The sequence below is a fragment of the Carcharhinus amblyrhynchos genome, chromosome 22 (genome assembly GCF_965287045.1).
Source record: "Carcharhinus amblyrhynchos chromosome 22, sCarAmb.v2.hapA, whole genome shotgun sequence".
Lineage (NCBI taxonomy): Eukaryota > Metazoa > Chordata > Chondrichthyes > Carcharhiniformes > Carcharhinidae > Carcharhinus > Carcharhinus amblyrhynchos.
Window position 1 is genome coordinate 35,453,815 of NC_137345.1, and position 27,155 is coordinate 35,480,969.

Here is a 27,155-nt window from a genome sequence, read left to right on the forward strand (position 1 = left end):
TCAGCCTAGTAAACCTCCTCTGCACTCCCTCCAAGGCCAAAATATCCTTGCGCAGGTGCGGCGCCCAAAACTGCACACAGTACTCCAGCTGCGGCCTCACCAATGCCCTATACAGCTGCAGCAAGACCTCCCTACTTTTATATTCAATCCCCCTCGCTATGAAGGCCAGCATCCCATTCGCCTTCCTGACCACCTGCTGCACCTGCAGGCTGGGTTTTTGCGACTCATGCACAAGGACCCCGAGGTCCCTCTGCACCGTCGCCTGCTGCAGTTTTTCGCCACGTAAGTAATAGTCCTTCCTACCATTCTTCCTACCAAAGTGGACCACCTCACACTTGCCAACATTAAATTCCATTTGCCATTTCCTGGCCCATTCGCCCAGCCTATCTAGATCCTTCTGCAGACTCTCCACACCCTCCACACAATTTGCCTTTCCCCCAATCTTGGTGTCATCAGCAAATTTCGACACCCTACACTCGGTTCCCTCCTCCAGATCATCTATATAAATGGTAAATAGCTGAGGCCCCAGCACCGACCCCTGGGGCACCCCACTAGTCACCAACCGCCAATCCGAATAGCACCCATTGACCCCCACTCTCTGCCTCCTATTTGACAACCAATCCTCTATCCACGCTAACACCCTACCCCCAACTCCATGTCCTCTGACCTTCTGCAGTAACCTCTTGTGAGGTACCTTATCAAACGCCTTCTGAAAATCCAGAAAGACCACATCCACCGGCTCTCCTCTATCCACCGCCCTAGACACATCCTCATAGAACTCCAGTAAATTTGTCAGACACGACTTCCCTTTAATGAAACCGTGTTGCGTCTGCCCTATCAAGCAATTCCCTTCAAGATGCCTCGCAATTTCCTCCTTAATGACGGATTCTAACATTTTACCTACCACAGACGTTAAACTAACCGGCCTGTAATTCCCCGCCTTTTGCCTGGCACCCTTCTTAAACAACGGCGTAACATTAGCCGTTTTCCAATCCTCCGGCACTTCCCCGGAATCCAGCGACGTCTGGAAAATAACCACCAAGGCATCCACTATCACCTCCGCCATTTCTTTCAGAACCCTCGGATGCATTCCATCCGGTCCTGGGGACTTGTCCACAATCAGCCCCTCCAGTCTGTCGCGCACCACCTCTCTAGTAACAGTAATGTCATTAAGACCCTCCAGTCCTACCACCTTTCCATCGCTAACACCCGGCAAATTATTCACGTCCTCCTCCGTGAAGACAGAAACAAAAAAGTTATTCAAGACCTCCGCCATATCCCCATCCCCTACCACTAGGTCCCCTTTCTCATCCGCTAAGGGACCAACGTTCACCCTAGCCAGCCTCTTCCTTTTTATATATTTATAAAAACTCTTGCTATCCTTTTTTATATTAAGTGCTAGCCCAGCTTCATAGCTTCTTCTACCCTCCTTTATCAACTTTTTTGTCAATCTTTGTTGACATTTAAACCTTTCCCAATCCTCTTCTCGCCCACTGCTCTTAGCTACTCTAAATTCCTCCGCTTTTAATTTAACACTTTCCTTCACCTCCTTCGTTATCCACGGCTTATTACCTCTCTTCCTACTGTCCTTTTTAACCATCGGAATAAATTTCTGCTGAGCACCAAGAAAGATCTCCTTAAAGATCCTTACTCTCCAAATAACTATAAATCCTATCCCTAATAATTTTTTCTAAAACCTTGCCCACAACAGAAGTAAGACTCACCGGTCTATAATTCCCGGGGAAGTCTCTGTTCCCCTTCTTAAACAATGGGACAACATTCGCTATCCTCCAATCTTCTGGCACTATACCTGTGACCAACGACGACCTGAAGATCAGAGCCAGAGGCTCTGCAATCGCCTTTCTTGCCTCCCAGAGAATCCTAGGGTAAATCCCGTCTGGCCCAGGGGACTTATCTATTTTCAAACCCTCAAGAATATCCAGCACATCCCCCTTATCAACTGCAATACTGTCTAGTTTACACCCCTGCAACCCAGTGACCTCCTCAGCTATATTCATGTCCCCCTGCGTGAACACCAAAGAGAAATATTGGTTCAATGCCTCTCCAATCTCTTCCGGTTCCACACACAACTTCCCTCTGCTGTCTGTAACTGGCCCTAATCTTGCCCCAACCAACCTTCTGTTCTTGACATACCTATAGAACGCCTTAGGATTCTCCTTAATCCTATCAGCCAAAGTCTCCTCATGTCCTCTTTTAGCCCTTCTTAACTCACTCTTCAACTCCCTCCTAGCCAATCTAAAGCTTTCTAGTGCACTACCTGAGCCCTCAAGTCTCATCCGAACATAAGCCTCCTTTTTCTTTTTAACCAACGAATCAACTTTTTTAGTGCACCACGGTTCCCTAGCCCTACCAATTCCTCCTTGCCTGACAGGGACATACCTATCACGGACTCGCAGTAGCTGCTCCTTGAAAAAACTCCACATTTCGGACATTCCCAGTCCCTGTAATCTCCTAGTCCAACCTATGCTTCCTAATTCTCTCCTAATAGCCTCATAATTACCCTTACCCCAGCTAAAACTACTGACCCGAGGTTCATGTCTATCCCTTTCCATCACTCAGGTGAACGTAACCGAATTGTGGTCACTATCACCAAAATGCACACCAACTTCCAAGTCTAGCACCTGGTCTGGCTCATTTCCCAGCACCAAATCCAATATAGCCTCACCTCTAGTTGGCCTATCTACATACTGAGTCAAAAAACCTTCCTGCACGCTTTGTACAAAAACTGACCCCTCCAACGAGCTAGAGCTATAGCAATTCCAATTAATATTAGTAAAGTTAACATTACCCTATTACTTTCACTCCTAACCAGGATCGTCTCCGCAATCCTTTCCTCAACCTCTCTAGAACTTTTAGGAGGTCTATAAAAGACTCCCAACAGGGTGACCTCTCCTCTTCTATTTCTAATCTCCGCCCATACTACCTCAACAGACAAGTCCTCATCAAACTTCCTCTCTGACACTGTGATACAGTCCTTGACTAATAATGCTACCCCTCCCCCACTTCTACCTCCTTCTCTACTCCGACTAAAGCATTTGAACCCCGGGACCTGCAACAACCATTCCTGACCCTGCTCTATCCATGTCTCTGAAATGGCCACAACATCAAAGTCCCAGGTACTGATCCACGCTGCAAGTTCATCCACTTTATTGCGAATACTCCTCGCATTAAAGTATACGCATTTCAAACCCTGCTCCACCCCACCCCCACGATGCCTTGCATTGCAGTCCCCATCTATGCCCCCCTCACTTTCACCCCCTCTACTCAGGATCCCACCCCCCCCTCCGAATCAGTTTAAACCTCCCTGCATAGCCTTTGCAAATTTACCCCCCAGGATATTGGTTCCCCTCTGATTCAGGTGTAGACCATCACTCTGAGCATTGCCTTTGTAACCTTGAGAAATGAATAAAACGATTTCAAAACAGATGAAGTATTCCTGTGGAGATCTGGTACACTTCCCCACAGCCCTGCTGAAGGCAGTGTGTATTTTAATCACTGGGAGTCTCCCTAACCTGCAGATGGGGCTCTCTACTGGAGTGTGTTCTGGTATTTTGAAGACGTCTCTTGGTTTTCCTATTGCATTTGTTGTTATCCTGCCGGAGACACCCAGCTGTAAGGAATGTAAATTGTGAAGTGGACAGGAGTTGTATCCCGGAAATGCAGAGAGTTTCTGAAGCAGGAAGAGTTTGGAAGCAGAGGCGGAGCCAGATTTTTCAGAGCAGCGTTGATTTCACAGAGCCCTGGAGAACTGATGCTAGAATCAGAGCGGATAATACTGCTGAGGGTACTCTGAAGTCGGGGAGACTGAGCACAGGGAGGCTGAACTCTCTGCCCTGAAGGATCAGTTGTGCTCTGTGCAGAGTTTCCAGTCAGTGTGAGCTCTGGCTGCAGAATCTCAGTCCTGGTAAGAGAGGCTAGCTTGTTACCATTGAATATTGGGTTGGAATTTGGAGCTGTAGACTGAAGCCTCCAGATGCTGAGGACTTTGATGAAAGGTTAACTCTCCTCTTATCCTGCACTAGAATAACTAGGATGGTGAGGAACATTCATACTGCAGCGGTAGTCTATCTTGCAAATGGAAAAAAGACCTGGATTTCTAATTTTTATGATCACACCATGTCCCAGAGGCATTTGCAGCAATGATGTGCCTTTTGAAACCCAGTTATGTGGCAGTAAATTCAGAGCCAGCAAACAGCAATGTGATAATGATTGAACGATAAATATTGACCAACATACATCCACGGGAGACTTCCTTAACATCTGAATAGCAGAACTCCCTCAGTACTGCACGGGAGAGTCAGGTTGGACTTTGGACTCCAGCCCCTGAAGTGACACTGGAACTCAACTTCACCAGTGTTCAACTGTTTTGGGGAAGAGAGTCTTGATCAGAATGTCAACATGTCAGACATGCTGAGAGTATTTTGAAAATGGCAGTAATATTGAAAAGAACAATTTGGAAATGAGTAGATGCAGCATTTCTGAACACATTGATACAGATAGGTAGACAACTGAGGTGTCAGCCGTGGGAATGACTGGAAGAAAAAACAGAACATGCCAGAAAATCTCAGCATCAGCAAAGAGAGCATAGAGCCAATGTTGAGTCTGGATGATCCTTTGTTAGAGCCCAACGTGAAGTAGTGCTCTTCTCTCCGACAGGATTTTCATTTGTCTCTTTCGCCCTGTCTACCTTCATTGCATTGCCTTGAACATATTCTGATTCCTTAATATGGCACTATCACCACCCTTCTCAACCATAACCACTACAATTTACATTCCCTTTGGATTTTTATCTATGACATTTTTTATCATTCTCTCCCTTGCCTCTACTTATTATTGACTCTCAATCCAGCCCCTACTACTCCATGTTCTACTGCACCCCCCCCCCCCCACAGTATAAATCGCATCCTATTTTCTATTGTCTTCAACTCCAACAAAGGGACATCCAGACTGTCAACATTGGCTTTTTTCTCTCTCGAGATGATGTCAGGCCCGCTGAGATTTCCTGTTTTTGTTTCAGATTCCAGCATCCGCAGTATTTTGCTTTTGTCTATGCCCTGGGACTAGCATATGTAAAATTTAACTTTATTTATTTGTGTCACAAATAGGCTTACATTAACACTGCAATGAAGTTACTGTGAAAATCCCCTAGTCTCCACACTCCGGCACCTGTTCAGGTACACAGAATTTAGCCAATGCATCTAACCAGCACATCTTTTTGGACTGTGGGGGGAATCCAGAGCACCAGTAGGAAACCCACGTGAACACGAGGCACACGTGCAGACTCCTCACAGACAGTGACCCAAGTCGGGAATTGAATCCGGGTCCCTGGTGCATAAGGCAGCAGTGTCAACCACTGGGTTCATGACAGCTGTGGTGAGAGGCAGGAATGAAATGATTACTTCTGGAAATAGATTCAGGTTGTTGGAGAGATCATTCTTTACTTTGCAAAAGCTAAGTTTGAATCTTCAATATTTCCCGTGAAGCTACACACTGAATTTAAAACTGGAATTCTGCTTTCTTCAGCCTTACAGCAGCACAGAGAATTGGATTGAGTTACGTAAAGATGGTCGAGAACATTAAAGTCTCCGGTTCATACTGACACTATTTACCATTCAGTGAGATCATGGTTAAACTGATTATGGCCTTAATTTCACAACCAGAATTCTCCAGCTACTCATGCCCACTGGTGCTGCAAGCAAGGATGGAGGATTTGGTGCTCAGCCAAATGTTTGTTCACTGCAACAGGACCAGAGAATCTCTCTGGCGTGAATGGCCAGAGAATTCCAGCGCGCTTTTCTACCTGACTCTCTTGATTCCTTTGTTAATCAAAAATTTTAACTTGGCCTTCACATTTTTTCACGTTATACTTCATGTGCCAAGTTTTTACCTACTCACTTAACCCATTTATGATTCTTTGCATCTTCACAACCACCTATCTTTATAACCAAATGTGCTGGTGTTACAATACAATCCACAGACCATGGCTATCTTCACCTGTATTACCACCTTTCGTAGAATTATAGAATGCTACAACGCAGAAAGAGGCCCATCGAATCTGCACCGAACACAATCCCACCCTGGCCCTACCCCCACATCCCTACATATTATACCCACTAATCCCTCTAATCTTCGCATCCCTGGACACTAAGGGGCAACTTCTTAGTGTTTATATATGCCCTGTTCGTGAACCAAACCCTCCACCCACCTGAGGCAGAGACAACGCTCCGAAAGCTCACGCCACCAAACAAACACGCAGGACCCCAACCCAAACTTCGTGTCACATACTTAGATTAGGCCCCTTTGTGTTCTGTATTTTCCCCAAAACAACACAATATTGGCTAGGGTTCGTTTCCAGAACACCTTCCACAACCGCAGCATGACCAAATACAAGTCTTCCTATTCTTCCATTGAACCTGCCTCCACACTGATCTTATGTTTGTAGCAAATAGCACATGCTGGTTTTCAAGTGAGATGTTAAATAAGTCTTTTATGAATGTATCCTGGTCCATATTTATCTCTTAGCCATTGGCCCCTCAAACCTGCTCCACCATTCAGTAAAATCATGGCTGGTCTGTTTTAATTTGAATTTCACATTTCCATCTACTTCTGAAAACCGTTGGTTCTCCTGCCTAATAAGGATCTACCTACTTCCACTTGTTGCTATCCTGTATCACAGATCTTTGCCCTTTAATATTATTTAATCCTAGCCCCAATATTGGTTCCATTTTGAATGAATTTTCCAAATTCTAATGCAATAAGGACCCACGGGTGTTGTGGGCATGCAGATAAATGGCAAACGGAATGAGGCACCTTCTCAGGTTACTCAGCAGAAATTTACACACTACTAGCCTATTGTAACAAAATAATGGCTGGTTGTTGTAGCTGATTTGATGAAGCTAATTCTGTTGCCACAGAGACATTGCCCAAAATTGTACACAGAAAATTATAACGATATAAAATAAAAGTTGTCAGTGTATCCAGCTGATACACCACTTGATGAATACCTATTACACACCCCCACCATTTGAAATGGCATTTGGTAACTGGTACACAGGAACTGGAGTGCGCCATAGAGTTTCAAGCCTTTTCACCAACAGGTCATGCTTATCTTCAATACCATTCACCACCTTTGCTTCAAGTACCAAGAGATTGTGCCTGTTTCGCTGCCAGAAGCAATTCCTAACCTAGCTCACTATATTTTAAATACTTCAATTATATCACTTCTTAACCTTTTCATGGGGAGGTGGTAGCGTAGTGTTATTGTCACTGGAGTAGTAATCCAGGAGACCCATGGCACTGCTCTGGGGGCCAGGGTTCAAATCCCAACATGGCAGATAGTGGGACACTAGGCAAATCACCAACAGCAGATTCCCCCTTCAAAAAGGCAAGAGGTTATTTTCAGGTGACCAGTAGAATTTCCAAAACCAGGGAGAGAGAGATTTCTCTTAGCTTGATGCCCTTTCTAAAGCTAAAACTCAAACCACAGCTCCAAACTGAAAATGAAAGAACTCCTATCACCTGACCTGCCATTCAGGTTTTTTCACAAGAGTCATAAACATACCTCCCTTTAAGCAGCAATAAAAAGACTCACGTGCACAGCCCAGCAATAATGAGAAAAACAAACTGAAAAAAGTTTGCTTACAATTGCAGAGTACATGGTTTCAAAAAAAAAGCTTCTTAAAGATACGCTAACATCACACCATAGCAATGCGGTTGACTCTTAACCTCTCTCTGAAATGGCCAAGCAAGTCACTAGTTCAAGGACTATTAGGGCTGGCCCAGCTGATGACACCCACATCCCTTGAATGAATAAAAAATACTTGGAATGGGATGGTGGGGCTTTGGATTGGTTTTGACAGATGGTGTAAAATTCTATTGGGTCTTGATCATTCTGTAGCTGGTTCTAGGTGTGAATTTTACAGGATGGATCAAATTTCAGGTATACTTAGCTTTTGGGGATCAGGGATATTTACACATCTTTACCCCCACTGAGTGAATGTAGAGTCCATAATGTGGCCAATTATACATGGTCTGTGAAAGCAGTGGTGCTGAAGGGCCAAGTATTCTTTGCCTAAAGTACAATAAACAATGAGGAAATAGTAGACTTTAAAATGACTTGGATATACTGGTGAAATTCATCTAATTCACTGCAGAAAAATGTGAGGTTGGAAGTCTGGGAGATAACACATGGTAAAATAACCCTATTTTAAAGAGGACAACAAAAAAAAGAGCTTGGACTGCTTTTCTTATCCTTAAAGCTACAAATATTCAGAGTGGATCAGGCAAACGTAAATCCATTCCTTGCTTTTCCAAAAACCAAATTCAAATGGAATCCAATTCATGGTCCCCACAAGACCAAAACTGACAAGATAAGGCATTGCACCCACTCTTGGGCTTGATCTGGAATGCTTGATCATAGCCAAAAGGTTGAGGAAGTTCAACCTGCCTGATCATTAACTCTCCCCTGCCAGAGCTGTTTGGGCACACATCTTCAAAGATATCAGGATAGATTAACATAGCAATTCATAAAATACATAGGAACCGGAGACAGGAAGTTAAGCTTATCTATATATTAAAAAAAGTTAATCCTTTGCTGGAGCGTTGTGCCCAATTCCGGGCACCACACATTGGGAAAGGTACAAAAGTTATGGAATGGACAAGAGAGACTTACCAGAATGTAGTCACCATTCAGGAACCAGTTAACATGGAAAGTCCAGAGAGGTTGGGCTTGGTCTCAGTCTCCTTAGAGTGGAGATTTGACAAGAGGAGTTTCAAAGCAAGGAGTTTCATAGGCTAAAAGAAGAGTTGTTTACACTAGCTGAAGATGATTAACCAGATTGTACAGATTTTATGACAATTGACCAAAAAGAAGAACCACTGATGACATCAGGAAAAATGTTTCCACAGAGTGGTTTGCATTTGGAATGCTTTGCCTGATTGGGTGGTTAATATAGATTCAACGATTGGCTTCACAAGGGGATAAATGATCGAAGGGCAGGTAGATTCAGGATTATGGGTAAAAAGAGCGCAGTGGACTGCTTTCAAAATAGTTGATGCAGTCATAATGAGCCAAATGGCCTCCTCTGCTCTACTGTTTCACCCTCAGTCATGTGGATATGGTGTGTCTGGATTTCTGGAAGGCATTTGACAAGGTGCTGCACCAAAGGTTGCTGCATAAGAAAAAAGCACATAGTATTACGGGTAATGTATTAGAATGGATAGAGGATTGGTTAACTAACAGAAAGCAAAGAGTACGGGTAAGTGGGTGTTTTCCTGGTTGGCAATTAATGATGTGCATCAGGGATCAGTGTTGAGACCACAATTGTTTATTGTTTACATAGATGATTTGGAGTTGGAGACCAAGTTAGTCTGTCAAAATTCGCAGATGATATGAAGATGAGTGGTAGAACAAAGTGTGCAGTGGATACAGAAAGTCTGCATGAGATAGATAGTTTGAGTGAGTGGACAAGGGTCTGTCAGATGGAATACAATGTTGGTAAATGTGAGGTTATCCATTTTGGTAGGAATAACAGCAAAATGGACTATTATTTAAACAGTAAAAAATTGCAGCATGCTGCTGTGCAGAGAGACCTGGGTGACATAAGAACATAAGAAATAGGAGCAGGACTAGGCCATCCAGCCCTTCGAGCCTGCCCCGCCATTCAATAAGATCATGGCTGATCTGTCATGGCTCAGTTCCACATTCCCGCCCTCTCCCCATAACCCTTAATCCCCTCGCTTATCAAAAACCCATCAACCCGCGTCTTAAAAATATTTAGCGAGGCAGCCTCCACCACCTCAACGGGCAGAGAATTCCAGAGATCCACCACCCTTTGAGTGAAGAAGTTCCTCCTCAACTCTGTTCTAAACCGCCCCCCCCTTTATGTTGAGGCTGTGCCCCCTAGTCCTACTGTCCTTTCTGAGCGGGAGGAGCCTCTCCACCTCTATCCTATCCATCCCATTCATCATCTTATACGTCTCAATGAGATCTCCCCTCATTCTTCTAAACTCTAACGAGTACAAGCCTAGTTTATTCAGTCTCTCCTCATGGCTCAACCCCCTCAACTCCGGTATCAGCCTAGTAAACCTCCTCTGCACTTGTCAATTTCGGCATTTTCCCACCCAACCCTCAATGTTTGGACTGATGGCAGGATTAATAGTCCTAAAAATGAACAGGCTTAGATCTCAGGCAGGAAGGAGAGGTGGGCTTGGAGGCAGGGGGTGAAGTAGGGGAGACCCCCGTTTGGTCACACTCCAATAATGTTCCATAACTGCCGGACCTCCCTACCCAACCCAATCATTCTCCCCAAAACTTCAATCAGCTATCTAACTCCTTCCCTCGATTCTCTTTGCCCTCCCCACCCCGACACGCCTAAACCCTACCTTGCCATATGGTCCAGGGACCAAGGTTCTTGTATGTTGTACTACTACCTCTTTTGTCCATTGTGGCTGTTGTGACTTCAGGGACTAGCCAGTTGGCCAGCAGAGCCCTAACGCAGTGAGGGGCAGAGGTCCTGCCTGCAGCGAGTCACTGCTCACTGGACAGTGAAATGGTTATGGAGAAGATATAGTTTGATTTATTATTGTATTAGTAGACAGTGAAAGTATTGTTTCTTGCGTGTTATACAGCCAAAGCATTCTTTTACTTCACAGGACATTCGGCCCGCCTTGTTGACCAACAAGGGGCATACACGCAGTGGTCGTGCTCCTCCTTGTGCAAGAAGCACAAAAAGCTGGTTTGCAGGTAATTAGTTTGAGTGAGTGGACAAGGGTCTGGCATATGGAGTACAATGTTGGTAAACGTTACTGTTGTAATTTTAAAATCTCTGATACTTTCGACCAGTTTTATTCCAAGGTTTTACCCCAGTGCCCTTATTTGCAAGATAGACAAAGGACAAACACAAGGAAAGGTTCAACAAGTTTATTAACAATAACACTACTAACCCTTAAATTACCCACACAAAGCAAGAGGATTCCCCAAAACCAGATGTACTACCTGCAAAGATGGTTTGGTTAAAACTGCAGGCTCGATTCTCTGAGTCCCTCTGGTCTGTCGTCATGAAGGTGAATCTCGATGGCAGCTTCTTCCATCTTTCTCTGGTCAGTCTTCCGAATGGTCAAGGGTCACCTCCTTCATCGAGTCTTCACTGCTGGTGTCTGAAAGCTTGTTCCTTTATCCCCCTGCCTTTCCAGAAATTTCTCTGGCTTCTGGCCAATGAGGTCCCAGGAGGGGGTTCCAATACCCAGTGGGTTTCTTGATGTCTGCCTGACAGGACACCAGGGTCCGCCCCCAGGTGTCCACCTCCATGCTGCTGCTTACATGTAACCTGTTATCAGATTAAGCCAACTGCAGGAACTCTTGGTGACAGAAAGTCTGGCCCGATCTGGGCTTCTAACAATAGGTTGGTGCTTTTCAATGGTGTGCAATGATCTGCTAAAGTATCAGAAGGGTGCAATGACCTTTGATAGGAAGTTGATGAATCAGGCCCAGACAGGTTTGTGTATTGTACAATTGGCCTGCCTGAGGTTTGACTGTGTTTGATTTTTAATATGCCCAATTTTTAAATTTAGGACATCCAATTTTATCAGCCTTAAAACTAGGCCCTGTTTATGTTACGTTCCCTCTTCTTGATCCAGTGAGTGTCAGCGAACCGCATCTCACAATTCTCACCAAACCATCTCAGTAAGCAAGTACCCTGAATCTGGGGTTGATAGTATCATCCCTAACCCACAATAGTACCAACAAATTTAAATGAAGTAAAATAATTTTTAAAAAATTTAAATGAAGTAAAATAATTTAAAAAAAGAAACAATACACCAATTGGGTATGTACACAACAACGCAATAAACAGTACAAAATGACAAATGACTGTACATATTAAATATAGATGGGAGAGTATCAAGGCTTTTGATTGTAGAGCCTCTCCCAATGTTGGATGGCCCTTGCCAAGTCCAAGTTTTGCAGAAATTCCTTCTTCCATCGGGCGAATTTAAATGTGAGGTACACTGCCATAAGTAGGATTCCTGTTACGGCCAAGTATGACAGAATGCACTCCCATGGGTGGATTTGGATATTTGAACCCCAATCCCAGAGATCCTCCCACCATGTAGTGACTCTAATTTCTCTAATGCTCTTTTCTATTTCCCCTGTTTGTTGCACCACTTTGACAAAGGTCTTGTGTGCTGTGATCAATTATGTCTGAATTTGTTGAAGTTTCTTGGGAAGAAGTGTTATCCCAGTATCAAATTTTTCAAAATAGCCACCCAAGCTTTGTCTCAATTTCTTGCTCGCATTTATTAGTGTTTTCTCTCTTCTGTGTCTGTCTACCATCTCAATTAATCCTATCCTAGCAGGAATCTGTGGTTTAATGCAAAAGGTAGTGTTGTAGATGTTACAAATGGCTGCCCCATACTGGTAATTTTCTAGCGAGGTTGTAATACAATATTCTCCCTTCCCCCTGTAAGTTACCCGGGTGACTCTCTTTCCAAATTTCGAATTTCCAATGTACAATTTAGCTCAGTTTCGAATCCACACAGGGCATGTTCATTTTCATACACCGGATATGGGCACACAACCATTTTATCTGTGTGTTCACATTTCTCCAGACTAGTGCCTACGAGCTTCCCTCTGTTCTCAACCACATACGGTAGAGTCCCTGGTATCCCATCCACATCCCTCCTTGAATGATCCCTATATTTTCGGCTTCAAAAAGTCTCAACCCGACTTTATTTTTTAAAATTACGGGGATCCCCAACGCCATTGCTAGTGCAGTCCCCAGAGTTCCTCTACAACTATCGTTAGACCAGACCTTGGTCAGTTGCCGTAATTGGCAGTTAGTGACATTGGGGTGTCTTTTTTCCCGGTACAGGTGTTCAATCTGCTCGTCACTGATCCAGGACGGAACTTTCCTCCTGCTAACCTGGTCGAGATTCTCTCTTAACTGCTCGACCATCCATTGCCCATAGATGCTATATAGTGTTTGGTTCTGTTGCCTGGCATCCACCCTCTCTCGGGCGATCTGATTAATAGTTTGGGCATGTCCTTCTAATACAGTAACCATAAGGCTACTGGCTCTGTCCTCGGCCAAATCTCCTTCGGCATCTTGCCGACATTTTCATTTAAGCTGTCCAAGGTCTGTTTAACTTGTCGGGTTAGGACTCTGAGCTTATTATCCAAATCAGCCAGATCCAGTGCATTAATGGTGGATGCCCCTGCTCCGTATGCAGTCGCCACATCATTCAGGATTTCCCTCTTGCGCCCCTTTGACCTGGGCATCTCCTCCCCCGTGTGTGTCCCAGTTTTTCGGCTTAGCAGCCTCTGGGTCAAGTGGAGGTACAATTTTCTAAGTGGGGAGGGGCACCAGTCTGGTAATTGTGTTCCGGCTAAATCTATCACTACTGGTACCAATTTATAGTGTGTGTTGTCGAATAATATTTTCCCTGTATGTTTTAGTATCAACCCATTTTAGGGCCCTGGGGTGGTTTCAGGACAAGTGGGGATGGGTGTGCTAACAGTTGGCCTTAATCCATTCTTAATTTCATAGTAGATATACTCGTTCTGAATAACCTTAACCGGGACACTTCTTTCCTAATTCCAGCCCTTTTTCTGGACCGTAGGCTAGACAGGCTAGCTCCATGCACCCATGGTTAGTGCACGCCCACCAATCACTGGTGAGGGTCGTCCTTAGGGAGCAGTAATCAGAGCTCCCATTATTTTTCTTGTACACACTCTTCAGTTATTACATCCATAGGTGATACTCTTATTGGGGTGTACCCATAGGATGCCATCCTCACATGCATCTGGTGGGGTGAACCACATATATCCAAGGTATCATAGGCTGCTCTTCTGGACTTTGGTTGAGGTGGTGTCTGTGGTTCAGTCTGAGATGAGGAGCCCCAGATAGTGGAGAAGTATGTAGATCATTCTGGGGGAGATCAAGGTAGCACCTGTTAATTCTTATTAATATCTGATTCTCTTTTCAATTTCATTACAAGAATGTCGTATGACCCCCCCCACCCCCCCCCCCCCCCCCCACCGGCCCCCGTTTTGTTTAAGGAAAAGAAATAAGTAAATGAATAATAAAGGCCCAATAGCGTCATATGAAGGGTTGGTTGGCAATCAGTGTTTCATGGGGTTGAGTGGGGTAAGGAATTTGCAGAGTGTGAAAATGAAATGTTGGGTATGTGGCATGTGTCCTTGTTATTGGAGGACTATGACACAGTGTAACAATAGATTCCTCATCCCACAACCAAATGCGGTGTGCAGGAAGATTACAGCGCGGGGTAACGTGGGCAGATAAGAAGCCCTCTTCAGTTGGGTGATGCGTGGAGAGGACGGATAAAACAATTTACAATCTGGACCGTGATGTCCTGTTCTTCCTCAGTGAAGGGAACCTATGTGGGCAGGCTTTGGCTGCCAGGTACCATTTCTGGTAGTGAGTGCCGGGTCAAACGGTTCTGGAAGTCCCGGTACCAGGGGCACCATAGGGGGTAAGGTTTGCCGGGTCCCCTGGGCCAGGGTTTTATTCCTGAAGCTCTGTAGATTGGGGCGGGAATCGCAGATTCATGTGTTGGTTCTAGGGGTAGTGGGTGGGGGTTGTAGCTGCTTGTCGGGCTGGTCCTTCGTGGGGCATGGGTTGGGGTCCATTGTCAGGGAACTGCTGAGATGGTCGCGTAGGGTAGTTGGGTGGTACCCTACAGTTCCGAGCAAAATGGTTGGATTGCCTGCAGGTGTAACATTGTACTTGTGGACGTGGGCCTCTGGGCTCAGCTCTGTGTTGTTCTCGGTGTTGGGGGTTGTGCCTATGTCCTGTGCGGTCTTGTGGTTCCCTGTGTCGGCGATCGGCAGGGTTGTATGGGTGTGCAGGGTTTAGTGGTCCCTTGAAACTTGGTGCCCTACAATCTCGGGCAAAATGGTTGGTTTGACCACAGTTATAACAATGTGCTTGTGGGGGTGCATCTCTGGGGTTGGTTCTATCTTGTTCCCTGAGCCTGGGGTTGGGAATATATTGGGGTTCTGCACGGGCCTGCGGTCTTCTGCATCGATGATTGGCAGGGGTATTTGGGGATGGGTGCCCTGAGTTTCCCTGCCCCCTGTTTCCACCTCCCCCTTTGTTACGCCAAACAGGGGCTGGGTTTGTGTGGATAGGGTTCATCTTTCCGTGTTTTGTGGGCTTAGGGGTGTCCTTTTGTCTGATTTCCCGTTCCCACACACGAGTCATTTTGCGGATGGCCCAGGCTTCTGTATGTGTGTTATCGTCAGGGTCAAAATTCTCACAGGCTTTCCGACTCTCCTCAGTAGCGTTTGCTATCAGGGTCCGGATCCATGTGGACCGGTGGTGTGCATTTAATTGGACTCGATTTAATTGGCCGAAAACTTCAACAAATTGGTTCCATAGTCGGCCAGTATAGGCTGTCGGGTGCTCCCCTCTCTTTTGTTGGCAACTGTTTAAGCCTTGTACCGGGTCATCCCTATTGTAGCCTATGGCAGCCAGAACAGCTGCCTTCATTTCTGGTAGGGTTCCCCCAGCCACATTCTGGGGTTCGGGTAGGGCGGAACAGATGGCAGGACTTAAACATAACAGAATAAGTTTAACCTCATCTGCCTCGTTCAGGCCGTTTAAAACACGATGTTGAGTGACCTGGTCAAAGAGAGCATGTGGATCCCCGGAGGGTTCAAATACTCCAATCACTTTAGCTATGTCAGTGAGCTGTATCATGGTGTATGGAGTTACACACGTCACATTGTGGTTCTGTCTGTCCTGCCGTTGGGTAGTGACCGGATTTATCGGCACAGGAACTGAGCTTATTGGGATGGGAATAGGACAAGGAGCTGAGACTGAGTTTTCCGAGATGGGGGCTAGATTAGGTGGTGCCATAGGTTCCACTACCGGGAAGGGAGGTGGGGGTCCCCAGTCGGCAGTAACACTAGCTGTTGTATAATGGCGGACATCCTCTTCTAAATCCCCCCACTCTACCTCTGGGTTACCATCCTCTGTTTCAGTGGTGAATGCACACATTACACCCCTTTTTATAGCTAGTTGTGATTTTAAATCTGCGATCTCACGCAGGCATTTGGAGTGGTCTGTTACACGGTCTGTATTTGCTATTCCTGCTTGGTGTAAAACTTTTACTGCAGCCTGCAGGTCACTGCATTTACGTTTAAATTCCTCTACCTGTTGCAGCGCAGCCTCTCTCTCACTGACCGCACGCTGTGCCTTTTGGTAAGTTTTATCACATTGAGCCTGGAACTGGCTCATGTGTATCATATTGATTTGGTTCCTTTCCTCTCGTGTGTTTACCTCCGCTTCTAATTGTTGAATGCGTGTGGTAGCGCTCATTAAGTCCTGTTTTAGTTGGGTTACCTGGGCCTCTCTGTCCCGTTTAACCCGGATAATCTCTGCTTCTCTACCAAGGAGCTGTTCTAGACAACTGGCGATTGCAATCACTTTCCTAAGCTTGTGAGCCCTTTTACCCACTTCCTTATGGGCACGAATCCAACAATTCTCTCCCTCGGACCCCAGATCCGGTTTCGGGGCGTCACCCCACTGTACCCATGTGGGCCACTTATGGTTCAAATATGAATGGAGAACTTCCTCCCATTCGGCATGACTGGCCATAATTATTTCTTTTTAGGATTCGTCACTTGAGTATAGATGAGGGATCGGGGTAGGGGTCCAGTTTTCACTAAATTCCCTCCCACAGATTTTATCCAAATTTCCTAGACTGTTCTGGTTCTAACTACACAGTTTGTCCACCTTGTGTCACAGACACCGTGTTTATGAAGGATTTACTGGTTGAATCAGTATTAGTCCTTCACTCACTTAAGACTGGCCATCACGTGGGGCGCCTGCCCTCTTAATTCAGGCTCAGACGGAGTGTTGGAGAATACTGGGTTGAAAGTTCAACTTCGGAGCAACGTATCGCTTCTTATCGAAGTACTGTCTGGGGTGCCACTGTTGTAATTTTAAAATCTCTGATACTTTCGACCAGTTTACTTATTCCAATGTTTTACCCCGGTGCCCTTATTTGCAAGATGGACAAAGGACAAACACAAGGAAAGGTTCAACAAGTTTATTAACAATAACACTACTAACCCTTAAATTACCCACATAAAGCAAGAGGATACCCCAAAAATCAGATGTACTACCCGCACAGATGGTTTGGTTAAAACTGCAGGCTCGATTCTTTGAGTCCCTCTGGTCTATCGTCACGAAGGTGAGTCTCGATGGCAGCTTCTTCCATCCTTCACTGGTCAGTCTTCCGAATGGTCAAGGGTCACCTCCTTCATCGAGTCTTCACTGCTAGTGTCTGAAAGTTTGTTCCTTTATCTCCCTGCCTTTCCAGAAATTTCTCTGGCTTCTGGCCAATGAGGTCCCAGGAGGGGGTTCCAATACCCAGTGGGTTTCTTGATGTCTGCCTGACAGGACACCAGGGTCCGCCCCCAGGTGTCCACCTCCATGCTGCTGCTTACACGTAACCTGTTATCAGATTAAGCCAACTGCAGGAACTCTTGGTGACAGAAAGTCTGGCCCAATCTGGGCTTCTAACAATAGGCTGGTGCATTTCAATGGTGTGCAATGATCTCCTGCTAAAGTATCAGTAGGGTGCAACGACCTTTGATAGGAAGTTGATGAATCAGGCCCAGACAGGTTTGTGTATTGTACAATTGGCCTGCCTGGGGTTTGATTTTTAATATGCCCAATTTTTAAATTTAGGACATCCAATTTTATCAGCCTTAAAACTAGGCCCTGTTTACGTTACATCTTTTACCTTGTCATGTGGATGTAGTGTGGGCATTTGACAAGGTGCTGTACCAAAGGCTGTTGCATAAGAAAAAGGCACATAGTATTACGGGTAATGTATTAGAATGGATAGAGGATTGCTTTCTGTTAGTTAACCAAAGAGTGGGGGTAAATAGGTGTCTTCCTGGTTGGCGATTAGTGATGTGCATCAGGGATCACTGTTGAGACCACAATTGTTTATTACTTACATAGATGATTGAGTTGGAGACCAAGTTAGTCTGTCAAAATTTGCAGGTGATACTAAAATGAGTGGCAGAACAAAGTGTGCAGTGGATGCTGAAAGTCTGCAAGGGATATAGATAGTTTGAGTGAGTGGACAAGGGTCTGGCAGATGGAGTACAATGTTGGTAAATGTGAGATCATCCATTTTGGTAGAATAACAGCAAAATGGACTATTATTTAAATAGTAAAATATTGCAGCATGCTGCTGTGCAGAGAGACCTGGGTGTCCTTGTGCAAGAAGCACAAAAAAGCTGGTTTGCAGGTGCAGCAGGTAATTAAGAAGGCAAATGGAATTTTATCCTTCATTGGTAGAGGATGGAGTTTAAAAACAAGAAGATTATGTTGCAGCTACTGTGTACAGGTTTGGTCTCCTTACTTGAGAAAGGATATACTGTCACTGGAGTATGTACAGAGGAGATCCACTATGTTGATTCCGGAGTTGAGAGGGATGCCTTATAAGAGACTGACTGAGTAGACCGGGGCTATACTTATCGGAATTCAGAAGAATAAGGGGAGATCTTATAGAAACATAAGATTATGAAGGGAATAGATCAGATAGACACAGGGAAGTTGTTTCCACTGACAGGTGAAACTAGAACTAGGGGCACGATCTCAAAATAAAGGGGAAGTAGGTTTAGGACTGAGTTGAGGAGGAACTTTTTCCACACAAAGGGTTGAGAATCTGTAATTCCCTGCCCAGTGAAGCAGTCAAGGCTACCTCACTGGATGTTTTTAAGGCAAAGATAGATAAATTTTTGAACAGTAAAGGAATTAAGGGTTATGGTGAGGGAGTGGGTAAGTGGAGCTGAGTCCATGAAAAGATCAGCCATGATCTTATTGAATGGCAGAGAAGGCTTGAGGGCCCAGATGGCCTACTCATGCTCCTAGTTCTTAGGTGTCCTGACATAAAATTGGGGTTCTATGTTTCTTTCGGTACAAGTGACTACACTCCCAAAATACTTCATTGGCTGTAGGCACTTGGGATATCCTGAGATTATGAAAGATGCTCTAAAATTCAAGTTAAACCTCTACAAATGCAAGATTGAGTATATCTGTATATAACTGGAGTAAGCAAATCGTGTGCATCAGCTATCCATCAAACTTGGGTGGACGACAACAATTCCTGATATAACAGGCTGTAAACATAATACAGTGATGGCTAAAGATCTTTCCAATCCTGTGTGTTAGTAACAAATGGCAATTCATAAGAACACATCTAAAAATTAATTGGTGTATTTAATATATTGGGAAAACGTTGTACCATTTTGGACAATTTACCATATTGAATCATGTCTACGACACCTGCTGATAGCTCCAAGTATTCCTGAGGTTCGTTTGTCTGTTTATCCAAACCTACCATAACCAGGTTGCCAAAAAGTCTCCACCCACATTTCTTTTATCTGATATTTCTCGGGTAGTGATGCCTGCACTCCATGTCTGAATGGTCTTGAAAAGTTGTGACTATTGAGTCATCAATCCTCCTGGGACATCACAAAATGAACCATTTGTACTACAAAGTCTGTTTCTCCAGAAATTTCCAAAGGATCAGACATCTGTTCGGAAAGAAAAATGCTTTCCGAGAATCTAACTCCAGTTGCAACACTTGGGCAAAATCCAACAATTTGAAATCAAGCACTGAACCAAGTATTTCAGAACTGAATTTCTGAAATTTTTATATGGTCTATTAAAATCTGTGATCTATGGAATAACCATGCATCTTTTTAAATATATTGATTCTATCTAATATGCATTTAATAATGCATCTTTCTTATTACTTTTATCTATGAAAATTATTTGATGTCCCAAACCTTCAGTGTCCAACTGAAAAATCTCACTCACAAAACACTTTGCACCTGAACTTGCTTTTGGTAGAAACAATAATACTAAGGCAATATTTGATTTTCTGTTTGGTAAGGACATAACCCATGTCCACATGTCTGTTCATTTTCCAGAGATCGTTCGGCAGGAAATCATACCCTGACAACTTAGATTTGGCTTCAGCCATTTTTCCCCCCCCAAAAGGAACTCGAGTCTCTAGTGTGAACAAAAAGTACTTAAGTTAAGAATCACTCACTGTCAACATCCTTGGGGTTACCATTGACCAGAAACTGAACTGGACTCACCACATAAACAGTGGCTACAAGAGCAGGTCAGAGGCTAGGAATACTGTGGCAAGTAACTCACCCCCTGGCTCCCCAAAGTCTGTCCACCATCTACAAATCACAAGACAGGAGTGTGATGGTATGCTCCCTACTTGCCTGGATGGGTGCATCTCCAACACTTCATAAACTTGAAGCCATCCAGGACAAAGCAGCCTGCTTGTCTGGTACCACATTCATTCCCTCCACCTCAGTAGCAGCAAAGATCCTTAAACAGCACCTTTCAAGCCCACAACCACTTCCCTCTAGAAGGACAAGGACAACAGGTACACGGGGACACCACCACCTGCAAGTTCCCCTCCAAGCCACTCACCATCCTGACTTGGAAGTAAATTGTCATTCCTTTACAGTTGCTGGATCAAAATCCTGGAATTCCCTCTCTAACAGCATTGAGAGTCAACCCACAGCACATGGACTGCAGTCATTCAAGAAAGCAGCTCACCCACCACCTTCTCAAGGGCAACTAGGAATGGGTAATAAATGCTGGCCAGCCAGCCATGCATATATCCCATGAGTTAATAAAAAAAACAGTTTCCAGTCTTCACCTTTAAGCCACCACTCTGTGACCATGATAAATGGATTCCAAGTCAATTGGAAGCCCTTATAACAAAACTAAATTATTGTAACAAAAACAGAATTATAAAGGAATCTCACCAAATCAAACTTAAAATGAAAGTCCCTTGAAGAGGCACAGTAACAAAGGAGATTTTTTTAAAAGGAATCCTATCAAATTAAATTAAAATGTTATTTTGGAGCTGAGGAAGCCTTCCAGGCCTGGTGGTGCCACTGGTCAGAGAAGGCCTCAAGTTTAGCAGTGGTCAGCACATGCTAATCTTTCTTTATATTCTATTAAGTACATCAATTAAACTAATAGACAAATAAACTAATTAATTTAACAAAGTGACAGCCCCTTAAAGAGACACAAATAAAATACAAAACTCTTAAAGGAAACTTACGTAGCTAACTAAATCAAAATGCCACTTTGATCAGATTAACACTTCTTTAGAAAATTTTAAAAAATCATTTGAGGAAACAAGTAATGAGCTTTTCAAATTCATTTTCTGCTTGGAAACTTACAAAGATACTGGACAGAAATGTTTATTTGTAAAGGTCCTTTCCCTGGCAGATTACACTAATGCAATTGCAGCAAAATAAAATAGCTAATTTATATGAACCTAGTCAGTCTATGTGAACTCTAGTGTCACTAGGAACTCTCTAAAATTAGTGTAGGTCCATTTTCTCCAGTAGCTCCTCTAAAGAGATCTGCTCTGTCCCATGGCCTGTGTTGCAGCTTTTCATAGAATCCCTGCTGTGCAGAAGGAGGCCACTCAGCCCATCAACTCTGCACCAACCACATACTCTATCCCCCTAATCCTACATATTTACCCTAGCTAGTCCCCTGACACTAAGGGGCAAAATAGGATAGTCAATCCACCTAACCCACACATCTTTGGACTGTAGGAGGAAACCCATGCACACATGGGGAGAATGTGTAAAGTCGACAGAGACAGTGACCCAAGCCGGGAATCGAACCTGGGTCCCTGGTGCTGTGAGGCAGCAGTGCTAACTGCTGTGCCGCCCAATTTTGTTTTAGATAGCTCTGTATCAAAGACACATGATGCCACCGCACGCTTGAATAAATTTGAATTGGTGCCAGGCTGAGATCTCTAATTTCTTGCCGCGTAGGCTGAGCAGATGCCTGCTGCTGTGCAACAGTAACCATTGGTGACCAAATGCATTCTTCACCATGGAGGGAACGACTGCTTAAATGAAGCAAACGAGTAACTAGCAGAGTAGCCACAGCACACACACAGCCAGCAGATACAGTCTACAGGGGGGTTTTAGGAGTTGTTTGTTCTCTCAGTGTTAACTGCTCGAGTCTAGTTTCTCAAAACCATTCCTCTTTCTTTTCAAACCATCATGTTTGACACATATGGACTATGTACAAGGTTGGAACTTCTTCCTAATCAATCTCATTTCTTAGTCATGTAATCTGATGTTATTATGAACGTCATATATCTTTCTGATGTTAACCTTTACCGTATAGAGGGTAGGTCTAAGTAATGATTCTCGCCAGTGTGAGGATCGACCGGTGAGGAGGTCAGTTCAAATGAGTGTGCGATGCATTCCTGGTCTCATTAGTGATATAAAAAGTATATGATTAATATTTAAATCAGCTTTGCACCTCTTCTGGGCATGAAGCCAAGCTTGCCAGCCAAACAGGACCAGGAAGATTGCTTGCAGGGTCAAACCAGTTCATGCTCGGCACGGCAAGCCAATAAGATCGTGTCCTTTGTGTCTTTCTTCACAACAGAAAATACAAGTTTCATTCCAGAAATAAACAGTAACTTAGGGGCTAAAACAAGTGAGGAAATTAGTATCAGTAGAGATAAATTATTGGAGAAACATAAGGGACTAAAATCTGACAAACAGCGGTGGGAGTTGGGATAAAGCAGTGGGAATTGGGATAATGCAGAGGGAACTGGGATAATGCAATGGGAGTTAGCATAAAGCAGAGAGAGTTGGGAAAGAGTCAAAGGTTTACAGCATGGAAGCACGCCCTTCAGCCCAACTTGTCCATGCAGCCTTTTTTTTTAGCCGTTAAGCTAGTTCCAATTGTCTGTGTTTGGCCCATATCCTTCTATAGCCATCTTACCCATGTAACTGTCTGAATGCTTTTTAAAAGACAATATTGTACCCATCTCTACCACGACCTCTGGCAGCTTGTTCCAGACACTCACCATACTGTGTGTGAAAAAATTGCCCTTCTGGACCCCGTATCTCTCCCCTCTTGCTTTATACCTGTGTCCTCTAATTTTAGACTCCCCTAACTTTGGGAAAAGATATTGACTAGCTTATCTATGCCCCACATTTTTTTATAGACCTCCATAAGATCACCCCTAAGCCTCCTGTGCTCCAGAGGAAATAGTCCCAGTCTATCTAGTCTCTCCCTACAACTCAAACCATCAAGTCCTGATAGCATCCTAGTAAATCTTTTCTGCACCCTTTCCAGTTTAATAATATCCTTTCTATAGTAGAATGACCAGAACTGTATACAATATTCCAAGTGTGGCCTCACCAATGTCTTGTACAACTTCAGTGGGAATTGGGGATAAGGCAGTGGGAGCTGGGATAATGCAGTGGGAGCTGGGATAATGCATAAGAGTTGGGATTAATGACAGCACAAAAAGAAATTGCAAAGTGACATCAACACATAAGAAGTGTTCACAGGTAAAAACCTGTTACCTATAAACTCATCTGGTTCAAAAACTTAGTGATCCCAGAGATAAAGGAGCATGAGTTAAGGAAAGATATATTTGGAAACTCGTAAGCATCTGCACAGGAGAAGAAGTGATGAATGGTTGGTGAGTAGCTGGTGAAGACTTTAAGTTTATTTGTTAATTTAGTTATATTTAATAAACAGAGACATAGTGGGGTACCTCAAGTCCATTGATTGTGCATCCTGTTTCATGAGGGAAGATGAGGAAACTTCCTGCGTACTGGACAGCCACATTTGCAGGACATGTTGACAACTTGAGCAAGACATATCCGTGAAGACGGGAGCTACATGGATAGCACGTTTCTGGAGCTGGTCACCTTATTGCTTGAGGGGACCTTGCAGCTTGAGGTGGTGTGGACAGAAAGGGGAATGGGTGATTGCCAGGCAGTCAAAGAGGATCAGTGAGGGAGTGCAGGAATCATTTGAGTGCATCTCATTTTCTGATTTGTATTTGGTGTGGAATGCTGGTGAGGACGATGATTCACTGGGAGTGCAGCCAGGGTCATGTCTGAAGCTGGCTCAGCTGTACAGTACGGCTGGAGAATTGGAAAAGCAATAGTGATAGGAGATTTGTTCGGGCAACAGACTGGCATTCCTCTGACAGCAAATGTGACTGCAGGATGATTGCCTCCCTACTGCTGGGATCAGGGATATCTCTGAATGACAGGGGGAAAGGTGGGGGGGGGAGAGCATAGAACATAGAACATTACAGCGCAGAACAGGCCCTTCGGCCCTCGATGTTGCGCTGACCAATTAAGAAAAAAGCAATGACCCGCTAACCTAAACCAATCCCTTTCCATCCATAAACCTATCCACGGACCTCTTAAACGCCCCCAAACTTGGCGCATCTACAACTGCAGCAGGCAGGGCATTCCATTCCCTCACCACCCTCTGGGTAAAGAACCTACCTCTGACATCCGTCCTATAACTACCACCCCTTAATTTAGAGCTATGTCCCCTTGTGCTAGCTTTCTCCATCCGAGGAGAAAAGGCTATCACTGTCCACGCTATCTAAACCTCTAATCATCTTGTACGTTTCAATAAGGTCTCCTCTTAGCCGCCTTCTTTCTAACGAAAACAACCTCAAATCCCTCAGTCTCTCCTCATAGGACCTTCCCTCCATACCAGGCAACATCCTGGTAAACCTCCTCTGCACCCTCTCCAATGCCTCCACATCCTTCCTATAATGTGGGGACCAGAACTGGTCCCCACATTACAATATTCCATACAATATACAATATTCCAAGTGCGGCCGCACCAGAGTTTTGTACAGCTGCAACATGACGTTGCGGCTCCTAAATTCAATCCCCCTACCAATAAACGCCAAGACACCGTATGCCTTCCTAACAACCTTATCGACTTGATTTCCAACTTTCAGGGATCTATGCACATATACACCTAGATCCCTCTGTTCGTCAACACTATTCAGAGTCCTACCGTTAGCCCTATACTCTACACATCTGTTATTCCTACCAAAGTGAATTACCTCACACCTTTCCGCATTAAACTCCATCTGCCACCTCTCGGCCCAGCTCTGCAACTTGTCCAAGTCTCTCTGTAAACTATGACACCCCTCTTCACTATCTACCACTCCTCCGACTTTGGTGTCATCAGCAAATTTACTAATCCATCCTTCTATACCCTCATCGAGATCATTTATAAAAATTACAAACAGCAGTGGCCCCAAAACAGATCCCTGAGGCACACCACTTGTAACCGAACTCCATGACGAATACTTTCCATCAACCACCACCCTCTGTCTTCTATCAGCTAGCCAATTCCTGATCCAATTAACTAACTCACCCTCAATCCCATACGTCTGCATTTTCTGCAGAAGCCTTCCATGGTGAACCTTATCAAACGCCTTACTAAAGTCCATATATACCACGTCAACTGCCTTAGCCCCATCTACCTCTTTGGTCACTTTTTCAAAAAACTCAATAAGGTTAGTAAGGCACGACCTACCCGTCACAAAACCGTGCTGACTATCTCCAATCAATTCATTACTCTCTAAATAACTATAAATCCTATCCCTAATAATTTTTTCTAATACTTTGCCCACAACAGAAGTAAGACTCCAATCACATAGAAAGATGAAAGGTCCCACTGGCTGGTTTTTGGGGAGCTGAGACAGAAAAAGCAGGACCTCAAAGATTCCTGGTACCAGGCACTAGTGCGTACTGAAGTAGAGGATAGAGCAGATGAATATGTGGCTGAAGTGAAGGGCTTGGAACATCCTGGATCTCCTGGATGGAAGGTCACAGCATTGGCTCCAGTCTCTCCTCTTCCTTCAGGGTGCTTCTGGGGTACTCCATGGGAAGGTGGGGTGATGTCCAGCAGCCTCAGCATCACCTGGCTATGCCAGTCCTGAAGGTCCAACTATGTTTGCACCATAGTGTGTGAGCCCGTAGTGATAACCCTCTGTCTCGAGCATGCTCCCAGGGCCCTCAGCCACAGTCCTCAACAACTTGGTCATGCCTTGGACCCTGCCACCCATGGTGATCATCTCCTGCCCCAGGTTCTCCACGGTTGCCACCCTTGCAGTGTTGGCCTGAGTGCCATGCAATGCCAGCACCACTCCTGCAGCTGAAGGCTGTGGGACTCCTCCAAACAGCCTCACAGTTGCTGCAATGTTGCTCACAGCCCCTCCTGCAATCCCAGGTCTGCTTCTGCATCTCCTGCAGCCTTAGGAGAACTGATCCCAGCAGTTCGGCACCTGGCCGGGGAACAGTTGCTTCCTCGGATCCAGCAGATCTCCGTCTGACTGGGTCCTCAGACATTCCCAATTCCACCTGATGTGAATCAGCAGCTCTGTTGGCGCTCATCAGAAAGTGGCCCAGAAGCCTCACTGCTAACATGTCCCACAAAGGTGATGGTATCTGTGCGGGTGGATGGTGCATGCAGTAGCTATGTGTGTGTGTTTTCTTCAGACCCATCAGAGGTGTCGACCGGGGTCTCTGCAGGGGCGGATCACTGCCACTTGTTGGCCTGGCCTCATCGGAGCCACCTTCTACAAAACAAGACACAGTGCAAGGGAGGGACAGGCATCTGGGCGGATTGCAGCTCACTTGAGTACAACCATATGAATGAAGATTTTGTGGCTGCATGGTACAGCCCGACTTGGCTGACAGTCATGACTCTGTTGTCCAAATCCACGAAAGCTCCAGCGCCTGCTCCTTGAATGGAATGAGAAGACAGATAAAGGACCCCACCTCCAGTCTTCTTCCTCTGCTCCTGGCGATTAGGGGCTGTCTTTTCGTGTGGGGACAGAAGAGGGATTGAAAGCCTGATGGCTGGAGGGTGTGGGGTGTTGGGGTGGGGACAATTGGGTGACAGAGGGTTGTGGCAGGGGGTGCCAGAGGTGTTGGAGGTCCTGAGTTGTCAGGGAGTGCATTGACGTGGACATTCCATGTGCGATGGATGAGATGGACATTCACCCTTGCTGCTCGTAGGAGGCTGTTCAGTTCCCTTTGGTACTGGGCACTGGTCTGTGCCATGGCATGGGCACTGACAGCCCATGATATTGCTGCCCAGGCCACACTGCCAGCCCAACTCCTGGGCCGCGCCTATCTCTGGGGAAGAAGATGACCCTCCTGTCCTCCACGGCATCCAGTCGCTGTCCCAGCTCCCTGTGGGTGAACCATGAAGCTGCTATGTCTGATGCCACCT

General features: G+C 45.1%; 1 protein-coding gene across 2 annotated transcripts in view; it reads left to right on the plus strand.

The window, feature by feature from the left end:
- Window positions 1–3,627: 3,627 nt before the first annotated feature.
- Window positions 3,628–27,155, plus strand: part of LOC145356855 (DNA damage-regulated autophagy modulator protein 2-like) — a 97,372-nt gene continuing 73,844 nt past the window's right edge. Inside the window, exons 1-2 of one of the 2 annotated variants that reach the window (XM_080209791.1) lie at window positions 3,628–3,925; window positions 10,675–10,765. The gene's annotated coding sequence lies outside the window, so the exon portion shown is untranslated. The remainder of the gene's footprint in view (window positions 3,926–10,674; window positions 10,766–27,155) is intronic. The other variant, XM_080209789.1, reaches the window with a different exon arrangement.